The following is a 19,669-nucleotide window of genomic DNA, read 5'->3' as shown; positions in this document are numbered from 1 at the left end:
CATTGCCTGCATACATGACTGTGTTGCCTTTCTCTTTACTTTATCACTGCAGGATCCACAATACAACACATGAACCTACAACAGTGGCAGTCTGTCAGTGTTTTGCGATTATATTTCATGCCTGTCATTGCTGTTAGTCCTGTTGTTGTCCTCCATTAATGCTGTGCCCTTCTACTCATTAATAGGCCAGACTGTATCATCATCCAGTGCACAAACAAGTGGCATGTCTATGTAATATTTCCATATGTTTTAACACTGTTCAAATGGATCTTGCTAACACAGATGTAATTAATAATGCTGACTTTGTTTCCCTGCATTAATTGCAGTTCATCCCTCTTCTACCATGTTGTCTTCCAATGAGGACCTGTCAGGACTGTATTATATTTGTATTCATAACATATGTCATGTATGTTGGAAATTTAACCTAATTTTCAACTCCCTGTTATGTAGATTCCATGACCCATACACAGCAAGATATAATGGTAGGTCATTATTATCTGTAACACTGAAGTGAGCTATATGTGTCATATATCTTTAAGGATATCCAGCATGTGATGTGAGCATATTGTCCTGATCTGTGTCATTTGCACTTTTTCTGCAGCCTGTATCCTCCATTAACCGATCCATTGATCCCAATGTTGGATCTGATGTATGGTAACATGGGCCGTGACACACAGGACAGTGACATGGTAATACAGTCCAGCCAAGATGGTGACAGTCATATGGATGTGGCTGAACTCACAAATGTGGAAGGAAACTTGTCCAGCCACTCTGACAATGAGGGGACCTCAGACTGTAGACAGGATGAGGACTGTGAACAACAGACCTGTACTGAGACCACTTCTGTTGTTGACAGTTCCAATAACATATTGATACTGCCAACACAGTAAACACAGGCATGCAGCTGGTGTGTATGGGCATGTGTCAGAGGGTATCTGCACACTTCTACAGGCAAATGAACATTCCCAGCACTGTCAAGGATCTGACGTCTGTGTACTTGCCCATGCCATATATCATATTGCTCACCAGCTGGGTGTGCTGCATAGAAAGCAGGAGTGCAGACTCAGTGAGGTTATGCCATCATTGGCCAAACAGCATGAATGTATGTTAACTGGGACATGGTCTGTAGAATCCCTGGCCTCTGCAGTACTACAGCAGTGCCATAGTACAAGCAGGGTTCTGCTTGCCTTGACTGTGATTAGCCAATTGTTACATGTAAGATGCGCGGTCCATATCAACAGAACCAATCTTGCTCATTGGGCATCAATGTCTGTGCTCAAAGGTGCACAAACTTCCACTGCTGGTCCACCTGCTATGTGCCCAGCAGTCATGACCAGGCACTCAAGTCACAGTTATACTCCTTCAGCTGCACATCCTGGTGTCATCCCATCAGTCTTCCCTGTGGAGCAACATGGGTCAAGTGTTTCAGTATGTCGTAGGGACAGACCAGACCACAGTGTGAGCCATCAGCATGGGTGTCCTAGACTGTGTTAGAGAAACAAAGACATTTGATCCACCCTGTCCGACAGTGTAATTCTCACTCCATAGTGATGATGATCGCTGTGCAGAACACTGACAATGTCATCTCTCTGTATTCATTGTCAAGTCTGATGTCATGGGAGTCTAACAGTTTTACTAAACATAGCTGATTTCATTTGTTACATTACTTTATCCGTCCTTTGCAGTGATATATTTAGCTTGTGATATTAACAACAGTTCTGCCTTTTGTCCTGAGTTGTTAACCTGTTTGCATTGTTTTATAATAGAGAGATAGGAATGTGTTGCACTGATGAGTGTTCATCATTGTGTGCCATACACAGATACACCAGTAATTTCGTATGCATAGCTATGTCAGTTGTGCACAGAGTTGATGATCCCTTTTGTGACAGATTTGAATATGTTCTATTATGATTATGCTGTTACGTCTGATGTTCAGTATGTGCATCTACTAATTGCCATCAGATGTAATTCATGCTTCTGTAGTGCAGAAACACCTGCACATCAATGTTTAATCTGTGTACTTCTGTACGTTTGGCTTGTCATGACCCAAAGTTGTGGGTCAGATGTTGCCATGTTGCCTGGGCCTGCTCTTGTGGTAACATCCTGCATTGTCTATACCTGTGACTTCTCTCTCCTTAGTTCTTCTGCTCCTCCTCTGATACCTGTGGGATGTCCACTTCAGACATCTGGGTATCTTGGGGTAGTTAACCACACCTGCAGCTGGAAGACCACCATGTGCTCTAGTTGTGCAGCATGGCACACACCATTATCATCTGTGCTGCCTTCTCAAGTGTATATGGCAGTGCAACCCCGGAAGTGTCCAGACATTGGAATCTTGTTTTCAGTACACTGAACACACACTCTATGGTATTTCTTGTTGTTGCACGTTGTGTATTGTAGGCCTCCTCTGAAGGGTTTGATAGTTCACAGTACAGGGTGATTAGGCATGGCTCAGGTGGATAACCACAGTCAGCTTTTGTGGGGGTGAAACACATGTTGTCAGCATGGATATTGTTGGGAGGGGTCCCTTTAGTTTACATCCTAGCTGTGTTCCAGTACTTAACTAGTAGTAGTTGCTCAGGTATTTCACCTTGCTGGAATGCGGCCCTCAGACCACTTTCTCTCCATATGGCAGCATCATGCACACTTTCAGGGTGTGTTGCCATGAGGTTTGTTATGCTGCCATCTGCTGCCCACACAAACTGGCAGTTCATGGATGGCCATCCCTTTTTGTTTACATATCTATCTGTTTCAGGATGTGCTGGTGTGTTAATAGGGCAGTAGGAGCAGTTTGTTGTACTGAGTACATGGAGAAAGTTTGCAATATCTTACAACTGGTGCATTACAGTTTCCTGCTGTATGGGGGTGGATGATAATTCTATGTAATCATCCACATTGCTGCCAGGAACTTTGCCAGAATAGGATTGGCAGCTGTCTGTGAAACTACATGCATATGGAATTCCCCAGATGGAAGTACACCCAGGCTGAAACACACATTAGATTCAAGGGCTATGGGGTGTCTTCACAAGGTCCACACATACATGTGTAGGGAACACATATTGCAGGCAGCCTACACTAGCTGTCTATTATTTGTTGTTCTGATAACTGGTTTAGTTACAGCCTTGCTTTGACACTATCTGGCTGCCTTCTAAGGCACACGACCACATCCACATCCATGACCTGCATTACTGCAGCCTGTTACAGTTCATTCACTGTAGGTTACATTTTTCTTTTATGTTTTTGTGGTATTCTTACAGAATATGACAGAATTCGTAGTTGCTGCTTCCATTCCTTGGTATGCCTTATAAAAGAGGAGGGGGGAGTGGGAGCTTAAAGAAATGACTATGATTTACACAAGCAGATGAATATCATAGAGGTTAAACAGAAGAAACTTACAAGTAGGTTAAAATAACAGTAATGATTATCACAAAGGCCAACAAGGAATCAAGGAAACAGATAATTAGATTATTGGTACAATAATTTGTTTCAAATAATTCAAGGAATGAAATGGTTACATATTGGTGTTCTGGTAGAAATACATGAGAAGGATCGAGATCCAAAAAAATGGTGAGCAAGTCGTTCTGTACCAAATCCAGAATAGAAAAGCAAGGAACAGCATGTTAACGTACTTCCACCCTGCACTCATTCTATTTCTTTCCACTCACATTGCTCTCTAGCCCTCTGTGAAACAAAGACTATACTGGAGTGGTTATACTCGGAGCTAGATCACAGTCAAATTGGGCCCAAGGTGGGTTCATGCAGTGAGCCACCACAGCCATTCTAGCATCACATTACTTGCCTCTCGCTCCCTAGTTACTATAAAATACTGTTTAAACTTGTCAGTGTACATACTTTTTCAGTCATCACAGAGGATTTCATTTTACACTTTTATTTCAAATTTTACAGCAAAATTATCAAGAATAATTTGCTAAAAAACAAAAAAAAACCTGCTACATTGAAAACAGTCTTAGCATGAGCAAGAGTAAAACTTTTCTTGCCTTGAAACTCACATTTATTTAAAGCACTTTTGGCAAGCCATTGCAAAACATGCTGGGATTTACTCAACCACCAGTTAGCGGCTATGTTAATAGTGAAGAGATTTAAAGACAATGTGATACACTGTTGATAACAGCCTGGAACAGCACACTAGACACAATTTTCCATTTTCAGGGGAAGACCAGGAACATTGTTTGGTGAAGTGACTTGGTTAGAGTCATATAATAGATAAATGAATGCTGAAGGAATCAAATAGTGCATTATAGGAAGCAGATCATTAGCAGTTCTTAGCCTTACTCAACTACATTAAGTGGCAGTCAGGTACTATTATAGTTTAACACGGTGTATTTCACACCTACATGCCTGCAAAAAAAAAAGCTAAATTAATAATATATTCAGAGTTAATGACATTAAACTTGTAGACTTCAAATTGTCCACTTTATTCATAACCAAATGATAAACACACTAACACAGTACTTACCCAGACAACTGCTTCAGGTCAATTGAGTGGTGCATAAATTCTCCAGAATGTATCTCAGCTTACTGCTGTCATAACCACATAGTGCAAGAAACTGAAACTCTTGTCTGCACTTTCAACCTCTTAGCTCAAGAAGCAGCGACAGAAACAAAGACCCAAATCAAGAACAGATTTAAATGTGGATGGCATATACATAAAGTTGCTAGTACAGTAAATGTATTAGTAAGCATTTTCTGAAAAACATAAATTCTGAACTCATGTTTGCCATTGTTTGGTGAGTGCAATACACAGCACTTTGCCAGAAACCACAGATTATATGAGGGACAGATCCCAAATATGAATATGAAGCGAAATTATAAACAGTTGAGAAATATGCCCTCTGTTCACAAGCACACACACACACACACACACACATACACAAAGATACATAGTACACTGTATAGCAGTTGCATACCAGATCTAGATATATTAAACACAGGCAACATCTTCAACACTGTATAGTATTAACCTTTCCAAAAGACAATGCTAGTGCAAAATCAGAGACTTTTCTACTATTGGTTTGTTTTGACCTGAAAAGGCTCCATGAAGTTCTTCTGTCATTGGCTTTACATTTGAGATAATAAGAGAGAAGAAATAGAAGCCATCACATGTTAACACAGAAAAATGGAGCAGTGTTTTTTTTTTGTAATATTGATGTTTACCAGCTCCCTCAATTAGTACCAGGTCCTTGACAGCTGCCTAGGTTATTTTATGCTAGATCCAGCCCTGGTAATACAGTTGTTTCTTAAATCCTAATTCCTAAGCACTTTTCATTATATTAGCTGAACTCTTGCTATTTTAATTGCTGCACACAATGTTCATCAGGGTGTTTGTACTTAAGTGCCTTTAGATCAATATTTTGACTAGCTGCATATCTCAAATATCTCTGTAAGGCCTGCAATGGTAGACGAGCATCACCCTGCCGAAGTTCTAAAAGAAAAGCTAAAGCGGTCCAGCCCCTCTACAACTGAAATCTAACAAGGTTATTATTGAAAATTCTCTAAAACTGTAATTATCTTAATATATGCAGAATATATAGAGAACTAAGGAATGACACAAAAAGATCCATTATGTTAGACAAAAAAATTTTTACTACCATCTGCAACAGACACTCCAAAATCAGTCTCAAAAGTTTTGGGCAGCCATTAATAAACTTCTTCAGCTGGGACAATCCACCACTCCTACCCTCCCAGATACCAACCAAAGACGTTCAGAAGAAGTTGCCAATACCTTTAATAGCTTCATTACTGAGACCATTCAATCCCTAGCCAGTCAGCTATCTCCTGGTGGCCCGCATCCAGTTGTTACTATACCCAGCTCCCAACTCTCCTTTCACCTTCAACCAGTCACTAATTCATTCCCTAATCAAGAAATTAAAACCAACCACCCTCTCAGCTGATCTCCTACCTGCAGAATATCTACAAAAAGCTGCAGATGCCATAGCATACCCCATCTCCATCCTGATTAACAGAACTATACCAGAAGCTTCCATCCCCTCTGTCTGGAAGATATCCCATATTATCCCACTCTATAAAGGTGGCAACTCTACTGAGTTATCAAATTACAGATGCATAGCAATTCTATCACCCCTGGCTAAAATTATGGAGAAATGTATTCATAAACAATTGTTGAGCTATCTTATGTAAAACAATCTACTTGTCAACTCTCAGCACGGCTTTAGACCATTTCACAGCACCACCTCGGCCCTCCTTTCCTTCTCTAACATCATAAACCAAAACTGTAACAATAACATACTTTCCTCAGCCCTCTTTATTGATCTCTTTAAAGCCATCGACATGGTAAACCACCAGCTACTCAAACACACTGACAACCTTTTCCCTTGACAACCAGGCTACCCATGTTTCCAATCTTACCTGAGTGGTAGACAACAGGCTGTCCTATGGCAGAACAAATTGTCCACTTTTCTACCTGTCACCCTTGGAGACCCCCAGGGCTCCATATTAGGACCACTTCTTTTTTCTATCTTTATTAATGACCTGTGTGTGGTCATCCCGAATGCAACCTGCATCCAGTATGCAGACGATTCCACTTTAATTTGCTCAGCTACCTCTCCCTCTGATCTGCAGATTTTAACCCAAAATGCTTTTAATATAGTTCAAAACTGGCTCCTTAATCGTCGACTCATATTAAATCCTAACAAAACGAAGCTGCTGCTGTTCTTCCCCACCTGCAGGTCCCCCTTACCAACCTTTACTATAAAGTCTAACAATGGCACCATTATTTCACCTGATCCCTCTACTAAACTTTTAGGTGTAATAGTAGACAATAACCTCAAGTGTGATATGCACATTAATCAAACTATTAAAACAGTCAATAAAAAACTTGGCTCACTATGTGGGATTAAATTAAACCCTTCCTAACCCCACTAGCCAAGACTGCTATTGCCTGGAACACCTACTCTCCACCATCCTTTATGCCTCCCCTTTATTTACAAATCTGAGTAAAACTGACCTCAACAAACTATCAAGCTGTGATAATAATATTTCTAGATTTGCCACTGGAGCAGCAAACGGAACACACCACTGTCATAACTTATATCAACTAGGGTGGCTTAAATTACCTGGCTTACTTCAATACAACCAAATAATAATTGCACATAAGATTCTTTACCAACCTGAAAACACATCAATACTTAAAAACCTTATCACCCCCTATGGTAACCTCAAGATTCTACACTCATCCAACAGGCTACTAGTTCAAACAGTCAAAACCAACAACTCAGCTGGTGACTCTTTTTTCATCAACTCCATTGGCAAAATTTGGAACTCTCTTTTTGCTGATCTTACTTCGATTCCCTCTATAACCCAATTCAAAAATAGCCTTAAACAGTACTTTAAAACACATTGGTTATGTCCTTGCCCTAACCCTGACTAACTCATATCCTATAACCATATGTTATAAGAAGACTTTTACTTCACTTAGACTGCATGTTACTGTTAGTCTATGAACTGGTTAGGCTATAACATGGGAGAGTATATGTCTTTTTATCCTTTCATTGTACTGTATTACCGAGATGAATTTGTAAACTGTGCTTATGTATAAATGAAACAATTTTCTGTATGTAGTTTTGGAGCTTTTCTCCCCCGGGCCTCTGCTGAAAATGGATATATATCCATTTGGACTATCCCGGTCAACCAATTTAAAATAAATAAAATAAACATATGTGATATGGTCTCCTTTATTCATATGATTCATGTTTTTATTTTTTTTTTCTGCTTTTGTTTTGAATTCTTATTTGGTGTTTCTTGGTGGTTACCTGATGTACATAATTAGATTTCATTATGTTGGGTTGCAGTCTGTTCTGTAACTAGAGTTTGGTGGCAAATAGTTTCGTTTTAGCAAGTCTATCTGCTTCCTGTAAATGATAGATTAATAAAAAATATTAAAATACTAAGGTAGAAGTATATGTGCGTGTAAAAAATATGTATACTAAGTATTGTTTAAAGTTTAAGTTGAGTCTTAATAGTCAAAAATCCTTTTTAAGTATGTTTATAAAATTTCTTTATTGTATTTGGAGCTTTTCTCCCCGGGCCTCCGCTGAAAATGGGCATATATCCAGTTGGACTTTCCCGGTCAACAAATGTAAAATAAAAATAAATAAATAAATAGAATGGGGATGTAAGGGAAATGGTGTGATTGAGGAATAACCTAGGAAGAAATGAGGAATTCAGAAGAATTTGTGGAGGTAAAATATAAGGACCTTACAATTTACATTCTCATACAGTAAAGTATAGATTGCAGCCCTTGTTAATTGACTGACAAACAATATTGTCAGCCTCTGAAAATGTAATTCATGATGTCATTAAGGGATCTCTGAGGAAGCCATTTTAATCCTGTGGAAAGTCAGGAAACAATGTGTGTGATGCAGGCCAGAAGAGTTACTAAAACTAGTGGCCATAGCTAATCAACAGCTTTTATTTGTATATTTAAATTTAATTTAATTTAATTATGTATTTTGTTGTAGTTGCTATCCTAGGTAGAACACTTATTCACATCATTAACCCTTTCCAGACTCAGCCCAGGAGTGCTTTAAGTGAATTGCTTAGAGTCGTGTCGTAGGCAAATAGATGCTGAGGGAATATCTTTCATAGCTTCATACAGCAAAGAACTTGTCAGTACAAGAAGGATTCACTCTAATGTTTGAACACTACTTAGGTGGAGATAGAAATCTTCTGGGTGCAGTGCATATGATACTCAGCAAGGCCTCAGAGACTGTGCTATATAGAAGACTGGGAGGTGAATTAAAGAGACTGAAAGGGGAGCCCAAAATAGTCGGATTGATACAGAACTAAATACTGAGAAGGAGAAAGTAGAATATTAAGGTCAGTTACATGAAAAAAATCAGTCATTAGTGCAGTTTATCAGGTTTTAGAACCAGAACTTCTTGTATTAACTTTCAATAATGTATTGTTATAGCATATGTTGTACAATCTGCACATATGTTACACTTGCAGAGAATATATTAAAGGAAGTTTAAAATACAACAACAACCAGAAGAAATTACACTATGAAAGTTTAACTTCCTGTTACATCAAACATAGAAAGGATCACAAATATGCACAGTGTCCTGTTGTTGGCACAGTGGTCATTATCAAGATAGGTAGGGGGCACGCAAGCATGTACATTACAATATCTGTAATGGATACACAAATGTAGACAACCACACTGATGGCCAGCACCGTGTCTGTCTGCCTCCAGCTACATAAGAAAGCCTCAGTATCATGGTGTTATAATGGACATCTGATGGTGGTGGTATCTTGCATGTTGTATGACACACTGCTAGTGCCAATTCAAGCAGTTCTTGTGCTCTTTGTAGTGTCAGTCTGTATGTGAACATGATGGCCAGCAACTGCCACATATGGACATTGCAGCACGCACATCATCAATGACTTAGTGTCATCAGGGGACATGCATGACTATATAAAACCCTTGTGACAATCTGAGGTATTGCCATCTGTGCCAGGGAGAATGGGGCAGTGCATGTGTAACATATGCCAGCATAGTTAGCTGGAGTGTTGTGAATACTTTATGTCATTTGACTATCACACTGACTTGTACAGATGTTTGTGTTAAAGATGTATCAACAGTGTTATTATAACTGATAAAATGTTTATGCTTAAACAAAAAATTCTGGAAAGGAAGAGTAGAAGTTTTTGAAATTGTTCTATAGTTTTCAGATACTGAAACAGATCTTAGCAAAGCTCTGAGTGTGTACTGTCAGGTGATCAAATGTGATGTCATTGTATAACCAGGACCGAGAGGATGGAATTCTCACAGCAGTTTGTTTTGTTTCCTTTGGAACCTGATATAAAGATCTATGACAGTTGTCACAGTCAGTTCAGTTGAGTCAGGTCAGTTTAGTTCATAGATTCATAGGTTCATAGGTAGGTACTAGGCTATTGGCCCTAGGGCCTATACAAGCCCAGCCAAAAAGGCACCCTGGCTTTTGCTACCCAAGAAAATTATTTTCCTGTGCCCCTGTCAAGCAGAACCACAGAAGTGATCCCCGAGGTGAATTTCCTATTACCCATCCAGTCATCAACATTTTTCTTGAAGAGTGCTAATGAGGAGCTCTGTTTGACATAGATAGGTAGTCTGTTCCAGAGTATGGGAAGTCTCTGGGACAGGAATCTATCCCTCCAGCATGTTCTGTTTATTGTGGTGACAAGGTTTAGGTCCCTAGAGCGTGTAGCTTGGAGGGATTGGGATTTCTTTAACTGGAGCATGTCCAACAGCTCTGGGTTTGACATAGCTTTGTATGTTAGGCAGAGATCGCCTCTGAGTAGGCAATATGCGACGGAGTAAAGCTGAAGTTTTTTGAGACGGTCTGCGTAAGGCATCTGTTTGAGGCCAGTAATCCTCTTTGCGAGGTATTTTTGCGGCCTTTCCAGTTGTTGCAGATGTCTTGTGAGGTGCATACCAAAAGGGGCATTGTACTCTATAATGGGTCTAATGAGTGATGAGTAGAGGGGAACAATGACCTCTTTTTTTCTGGATGAGAAACCTTTTGTGATGAGGTGTGCCACGTAGAAGGATTTTCTGACCACTGTGGCGATGAGATTATCAAAGGAGAGACTAGTGTCCACCTGTGTCCCAAGGTCTCTTATCACACTTTCAGTGTTAAGTAGACTCCTGCCTATGTGGTAGTTCATGGGTACAGAGTTTTTACCAAAGGGGATGACAATGCACTTTCTGGTATTGAGCTTGAGACCATGTCTTTCACACCAGGCATCTGTCTCAGTGAGGCCCTTTTGTAGGATGTCCACATCATTAGGAGTTTTGATTATGGCTCCTAGTTTGCAGTCATCTGTGAATTTAGTTAGCCAAAGACCTTCTGTGTTAGCCTGTACTTCAGAGAAGTAGATACCAAACAGGAGAGGAACCAGGACTGAACCCTGTGGTACTTCACTTGTCACTGGTCTGAAGTCTGATTTGGAGTCTACTACTTTCACAGTGTAGATTCTGTCAGTAAGCCAGTTGGCAACCCATCTTGTGACATAGGGATTTACACCTAGTTTAGTGATTTTATCTATAATTCCAGAGTGGGGGATGGTGTCGAACACCTTGGCGAGATCTAGATAGGCTGTGTGAACCACCTTACCCTCATCTCTGGCTTTGGTGACTACTTCAAAGAAGTCTATCAGGTTTAGGAGACATGATCTGCCTTTTAAAAACCCAAACTGTGTGGGGTCCAGAGTTTGGAGATCTCTAATGTCTTTGTTTATGTGTTCTGTGATGATATGTTCCATGGCCTTGCAGACCAGGCTCATCAGGCTAATGGGGCGGTAGTTCCCGGGGTCTGTTGAGGCCCCCCCCCTTTGTGGAGTGGGATAACTGTTGCGGTGCACCATTCAATGGGCACAAAGCCTGAGGTGAGGCTATGATTGAACATGATACTTAGGTGGGGTGCCAGTTAATTCTGTAGTTCATGTAGAAGGCAGCCTGGGATGTTGTCAGGTCCCATGGATGCTGTGCTCTTGGCTTTGGAGAGTGAGGTTTTTACCTGTGCAGCCGTGATTACAGGAACTTTGCATTCTTCCGGTATAAAGATGGGCCCTTTAGGGTGTGAGAGGGGGGTAAAGTTAGCACTGAACCTATCTGCCAGGATGTTGGCAATATCAGTTGGTTCTGTACATTTATAGTCATTGTGCTGTAACTCAGAGCAGATCTGAGTGTTGCCATTAAGATTCTTGACATAGCTATATAATGCTTTGTGGTTGTCTTTAGAATCAGTGGCAATTTTGTTTACATAACTAGCTTTGGAGGATTTTATGAGGGATCTCAGCTTCTTAATGAGGCTGACCAGGGAGTTCCTCCAGTCATGGGATTTTACTCTTTTTTGCAACAGTTTCTTTCTTCTGTTGTAGAGTTTGTTTATGGCAGAAGACCACCAGATTGGCTTTCTTTTTTTGGAGGATAGCATCTTGGTTCTGTTAGGGATAGCACGATCCATGACCTCGTGTAAGTGCTTATAAAGTGCATTTGTGTAGGATTCAGCAGTTGTACCTCTATTGTCCATCTGCATGGGTGTCGTGAAGTTTTCCACTTCTGTCTTAAGAAGCGTGAAGATGGCTTTGGAGAAATTTTTTATGGTTGTTTTCCTAATGGGGGGTGGGAGCGGGATGTGGATGTCTAGGGTGATTAGCTTGTGGTCAGATCTGACCAACAAGGAGCTGACCGCTGGTGTGGAACACTGGTCACCCATGTTGGTGATGACCAGGTCTAGGATATCGCTGCCCCTTGGGGGGTATGAATAAGTTGATCCAAGGCATTGGAATTGATGATTTCCAGAAAACGTTGAGCAAAAGAGTTTGTTCATGAGTAGTTTTCCCAGTTAATGGTAGGGTAGTTGAAATCACCCATTATTAGAGTGTTGGGTTGTACCTTAATATTTTCCAGTGTATCAAGAAAAGAGGAGTGGGATTCCTGGGGCATGGTGGGTGGTCTGTAGCAAGCTACAATCTGGATTGCAGTTTTGCCCAGAGTTAGTTGAACTTGGATAATCTCGGATGCATTATGCTGAGCAACTAGCTTGGAGGTGTGGATATCCTTAATGAATATGGACATGCCTCCACCTTTAGTGTTTTGGACCAGGTTTGGTGGCCGAAAGGTGTGGTATGAATTATAGCCTGGTAATGCAGGGGTGCTCTCTGGAGCTTTGAACCAGGTCTCTGTCACTGCACAAATGTCAATGTTCTCCATTTTAAGGAGTGCCTCGACTTCTAGCATTGAGTAGCATTACCCTCAGATTTTGCTTGCTTGTACCTGTTACAGTGGTGAATTTGTCATTTGAACCTTTCCTAAAATAGGCACTATAGGGGTGGCAAGAGCCTTTGCCAGTATCCGGTATCCCAAGGACAACAGGTGCAGGCCATCTCTGGCAAAGCAGCGTGGTCTGTCGATCATGTAATTCCAGGCAGACAGATACTGTATTCCCTTAGAATGACACCAGAATCTTAGCCAATTGTTAAAGTCAATCATTTTGTCCTTGTACTGTGGTATCATTCTGTGTGATGGCAGGATGCTACTCAGGGCTAGGGTCATACCTGCCTGGGCTATAAGATCGGAGAGCTCTGCCATGTCTCTTTTCATGTAGTCCAGGGAAGGTACGTCTCAGGTCATTCACACCAACATGAACAATGACAGAGTCATATTTGTACTTGTTGTGGAGTGACCTGAGTGCGTGCATTATGTGGCGGATCCTGGCACCTGACAGGCAGCTGACAGTAACTTTTTCCTTGTTTAGCCTGGTGAGGGGAACATCAGTGTGCCTGACTATAGAGTCACCTATGACTAGAGTGTCGGGTACATTATGCCTTATGGGCTGTAGTTGAGTAGCACTTTGAGTATGTGGGCTATGTGTCATTTGGGTTGTGTTGGGGGGTGGAGGTTGCTTGCATTTCTGCTTTAGAGGCCTTTGTTGTTTGGGCAGATTTGAGAGCCTCCGCGAATGTAGGTGTGTGTTTTGTGCTTCTTTGTGTGTGTTTTGGTGGTGCAGGTTTTGAGGGACTATGTGATGAGTGTGGCGAGGTGCAAGTGTTTACCTTCTCCTCTTGATTGTCTAGGCCAGTCTTTGGTGATGAGAGTTTTGCTTCCAGTTTGGCTATATAAGTGCATCTCTCACAGGTTGTAGTGTTGGGTGGTAGGAGGAGAGGGTTGTCTGTGTACATGAGGCAATTGCTGCATTGTCCCAAGATGCCCAGATTCATCAGTTAGACAGGAGAAAACACCGGGAGCTGACCTTTAGACATGCCTGAATAGGTGCTTATGTATTAAGTACTAAAAACTGTTTTCCTCTAGACAAGTGAGGAAAGTTGAGTGCTGTAGTAATTTGTAACTAATTTAGTGCTTACAATGAGATATGAACAAGTGCTGAGCTCAAAGAAACAGATTTGAGTGCTAAAACTGAATAGCTCGCTAGTTGCAAGGGTAATTTTGAAGAATAGACTTTATGGCGCAAGGAATAGTTTAACCCCAGTTGAGTGGGGGGGTGTTTAGGAGCTCACAAACAGTCCTGGATACAGCAAATCCGTATCTGGCCAAGACCTGCCACAGGAAAGGGGGTAAGCAAGCTTAGAATTTATTTATTTATTTTTTCAGTAAAGTGGAAATGGAGAAAGCTGAAACAGACGTTAATTCAATGTTAAGAATCTGAGGGGATTGGCCTTCACAAATGTTCTCTATTAGATTGAGTGAACTAATGACACTAGACTGGGAGGAGTGTCACAGATCAAATATACAGTATGGGCGGGCAACTGCAAAGCCACCAAGTATAAGAACACACAACACTAGGCAGGGTGGGTGGGAAAAATTACAGTTCCTAGCTGTAGCCACTAAATGAAAGTTTTAAACAGATCAAGGAGCAGATTAGAGAATGCTTTTAACTGTAAACAGACACTTATCAAAAATGCACAGAAAAGCTCGTATAGAACACTCACAAACAGAAAATACAAATCTCATAATGAAAAGCAGTTTACAGTTAAGTAATGTTAAAACAGTATAAAACAGTACATAAATGCAGTGAAACAATAAAAAAAAGCTTTATAACAATGCAAAATGTAATAGATCAACTGTATAGCACAATTATAAGTGTTTCAGAAGTTTTAGTTAGGAGCTGATCATCTTGCCTTGTGGAAGTAAGCATCTCAGCATTAAGTAAGCTAGAGAATAGTTATTCTTTAGACAGTCAGGAAATACAGTGAGATTAGTTAAGTATTATTTTTCTGCATCAGTTTGAATCTGCCCATCTGTGTTATTTTTACATATCCTGTGATTGATTAAAACTTTGGTGTTTATTGTACTTAGATATTTATTATTTTAGTATTGCTCTTATTCAGTATAATTGAATACAGTTGTAAGAGCCTGAGAGTAGTTGACTGGTGGCAGTGTGGTTACAATATAGTCTGGGCAGAAGGGGTACAGCTAGGACATCTGTACTAGCCTTTCCCTGCAGTGTGTGTGTGTGTGTGTGTGTGTGTGTGTGTGTGTGTGTGTGTGTGTGTGTGTGTGTGTGTGTGTGTGTGTGTGTGTGTGTGTGTGTGTGTGTGTGTGTGTGTGTGAGAAAATCAAATACCTATTTGTAGGTGTGTCAGCTACTTGGAACTGGGACACACTGCTCCAAAGTAAGTCTTGTTTGAGATTTGGAGAGAAAGATAGTCCAGTCCCAGATCTGGAGTGTGTTCCCTGTGTGCTCTTGTGGGAAACTGTACTTGATGCAGAGAGGTGCATCTAAAAATACTGTATAAATGCATTCCTGTTTTTAGTGACCATCTCTAACCAGTGTCAATGGTGAGGATTAAGGCTCCTTGATTACTGGCCCGGAAGAGAGAGGCTGTCACAATCCTAATCACTGGTCATATAAATGAGGCAGGTCAGGGGACATATGACAATTATAGTACTTTGTTAGTGGTCTTGTACAGCTGAAACAAGCTCCTCCACATAGTGCAAAATAGTCACCATACTGTCTCACTGTTGAGCATTATCAGCCATTACTCGGCACGCCTGCATTCATAATTATCCTGTAATACACTAATTCGGTGTGTAACATAATCAGTTGTCCTAGTAACTGCATGCAGCTGCATGATATAATAATGGGAACATTTGAGTTTCTATAACTACATGCATTCACCTTCAGAAATATGTCTACATATCTCATCCAATATGAGCATATGCACTTCTAAGTTCATCCAGTTTTTAAAGTGGAGCCATCTCACCACTTCTATTTGATACACAAGGGTATAAGTGGCCAATGTTTTCACATTCAAGTGCATTGCTCTCTGGAATGGAGCACACTCTCTGGCCCAATGGACAGTCTAGCATGGGGCTAGAAGCAGGTTTCCCCAGGTGAAGTACCCTATATGTCCTTGGCTTTGCCCTCTCCCTCCACTACATCATTCCCAGTATCCAAGAAAATGGAAAAAATCATGGGAAAGTGCTGGATGTGGATGAGTTGTAATGACGGTAATGTAAATAAAATCACAAATGTTATATGTATAAATAATATGACCTGTGCATCAATAAAACACTCATGATTGCCATATTGAATCTTGACAACTACTACAGGAGGAAAGTGTACATACCTTCTGGTTAGGTAGCTGATGTCACAGCATGTGAATAGCTTATGCTGAAATGTATGTGAACAGCAAAGCAACAAAATAATAAGTACAGAACTGCTGCAGGAAAAACATTACCTGATCTGTCATCAACAGATGAAGCTACATAACTCCTTGCTGAATCTGGAGCCATAATACACATGGCATTGTAATAATGTACACATGGAGTATGGTCAGTGCTTGGGTACTAAAGCTGAATACTTCATAGAGGTATCTCTGCAGCTGGGAAAATCAACTTCAGTGCCCTTTCCTGGGATCCTTCAACGTCTTGCTCACTGATGCAGGGAGTTAAGAAACTCTTCTGTAATCATATAGGGCAGACAATGATGGTTCACACCAGTGGCATTCCACCTACAGGTCTACTGACACACATGTGAGGTGGTACTTGAAAGCATGTCCATGTAGCAAAGCCAACAGGATGTGAGATCATGCTCATCTACCAATAGCAATGGCAAGGATAGATTATCTATCTATCTGTGAACATACTTCACAACTGTCCAGATATTTGCAGAATGTCTAGATGTTTAACTTATATTTTTGGTCTGTTCCTCATAAATCTTGTGATTTTCTGGCAAATTACTGATGATTGAAGCCACTAAATAATGGAATACATTTGAAATTCAAACTTCATATCTTTCAGAAAATACATGCTAATGCAAATTGTATAATTTTAGCAACTTTCTAACTTTATAAGAGCAACATTTAAAACATGTCCTTATTTTTGGGACTTTGACTCCAATTATTTTAGGTTTTGTCCAGATTTCTTGCAATAAGAGGTTGAGAAGTATGTCTACTACAATTGTATAGCAAAGTCCTGTCATGTTGAGAAATGTACAATACTCAGTCAATCTACTGGTGAAAGATGGTAAATCAGTTATGTAACTCATTTAATCAACATTAGCAAGAACCTGAAATCCATAAGGCATAGTATAAGTAAAGCATACTTCAGACTGCAGACAGTTTGCTGACAATTGTTGACAAGATGCTTGCCAGACAAAAGCTATAGCAGATATAGAAGGAAACAGAGATATGCTGTTACACTATATACATATAACAGTATGCATTCTCACTTCACTGAAAGAGAAAACTGTAATTGTTCATAGGTTCATATGTTCATAGGAGATTACTAGCTAACAAGTCAAAAGCACTTGCAATCCTAGCCAGTTTTACCAAAATGTTAGAGTTTTCTAAACCTAAGGGAAAGATAACAAGGGTCACAAGCAGGGTTTTGACAGTTTTTACAAACTGCCTCTCTCCATGAGGAACATGGGTGTTGTCCTGCACCACAGCACCAACAATGTGGAATCTATGAAGCATGACTATACCACACTACAGCACCGACAATGTGGAATCTAAGAAACATGACTATACCTCACTACAGTACCGAGAGTGTGGAATCTATAAGAATGAATATACCACACTACAGCACCGACAGTGTGGAATCTAAGAAGCATGACTGTACCACACTACAGCACCGAGAGTGTGGAATCTATGAAGCATGACTGTACCAAACTACAGCATTGACAGTGTGGAATCTATGAAGCATCACTATCCTGTACTACAGTACTGACAGTGAGTACAGCACTGACAACGTGGAATCTATGAACCATGACTGTACCACACTACAACACTGACAGTGTGAAATCTATGAAGCATGACTGTACCTCACTACAGTACTGACAGTGTGGAATCTATGAAGCATGACTTCACCACACTACAGAATCGACAGTATGGAATCTATAAGCATAACTACACCACACTACAGCACCGACAATGTGGAATCTATAAGCATAACTACACCACATTACAGCAGCGGCAATGTGGAATCTAAGAAACATGACTATACCTCACTACAGCACCGACAGTGTGGAATCTATAAGCATAACTATACCACACTACAGCACCGACAGTATGGAATCTATAAGCATAACTACACCACACTACAGCACCGGCAATGTGGAATCTAAGAAACATGACTATACCTCACTACAGCACCGACAGTGTGGAATCTATAAGCATAACTATACCACACTACAGCACAGACAGTGTGGAATCTATAAGCATAACTACACCACACTACAGCACCGGCAATGTGGAATCTAAGAAACATAACTATACCTCATTACAGCACCGACAGTGTGGAATCTATAAGATGACTGTACCACACTATAGCACTGACAGTGTGAAATCTATGAAGCATGACTGTACCTCACTACAGCACCAACAGTGTGGAATCTATGAATCATGACTGTACCTCACTACAGCACTGACAGTGTGGAATCTATGAAGCATGACTATACATCACTACAGCACAGTCAGTGTGTAATCTATGAATCATGACTGTACCACACTACCGCACCGACAGTGTGAAATCTATGAAGCATGACTTTACCTCACAACAGCACTGACAGTGTGGAATCTATGAATCATAACTTCACCACTCTGCAGCACAGTCAGTGTGGAATCTAGGAATCATGACTATACTTCACTACAGTACTGACAGTGTGGAATATATGAAGCATGATTGTACCACATTACAGCACTGACAGGGTGAAAACTATGAATCATGACTGTACCACACTACAGCACATTCAGTGTGAAATCTATGAATCATGACTGTACCTCACTACAGCACTGACAGTGTGAAATCTATGAAGCATGACAGTACCACACTACAGCAAAGTCAGTGTGGAATCTATGAAGCATGACTATACCTCACTACAGTACTGACAGTGTGGAATCTATGAATCATGATTATACCTCACTACAGTACTGACAGTGTGGAATCTATGAAGCATGACTATACCTTACTACAGCACTGACAGTGTGAAATCTATGAAGAATGACTATACCTCACTGCAGTACCGACAGTGTGGAATCTATGAAGCGTGACTGTACCACACTACAGCACCGACCACGACAGTTTGGAATCTATGAAGCATGACTATGCCACACTACAGCACTGACAGTGTGTAATCTATAAGTATGACTATTCTACACTACAGCACAGTCAGTGTGGAATATATGAAGCATGACTGTACCACACTACAGCACTGACAGTGTGAAAACTATGAATCATGACTGTACCACACTACAGCACAGTCAGTGTGAAATCTATGAATCATGACTGTACCTCACTACAGCACTGACAGTGTGAAATCTATGAAGCATGACTGTACCACACTACAGCAAAGTCAGTGTGGAATCTATGAAGCATGACTATACCTCACTACAGTACTGACAGTGTGGAATCTATGAATCATTTTTATACCTCACTACAGTACTGACAGAGTGAAATCTATGAAGCATGACTGTACCATACTACAGCACAGTCAGTGTGGAATCTATGAAGCATGACTATACCTCACTACAGTACTGACGGTGTGGAATCTATGAATCATGACTATACCTCACTACAGCACAGTCAGTGTGGAATCTATGAAGCATGACTATACCTTACTACAGCACTGACAGTGTGGAATCTATGAAGAATGACTATACCTCACTACAGTACCGACAGTGT

Source organism: Protopterus annectens, chromosome 3.part0 (assembly GCF_019279795.1).
Source record: "Protopterus annectens isolate FY-2018-M chromosome 3.part0, PAN1.0, whole genome shotgun sequence".
Taxonomy (NCBI): Eukaryota; Metazoa; Chordata; order Ceratodontiformes; family Protopteridae; genus Protopterus; species Protopterus annectens.
The sequence above is the reverse complement of the archived record's forward strand: the minus strand, read 5'-3'. Positions refer to the sequence as shown.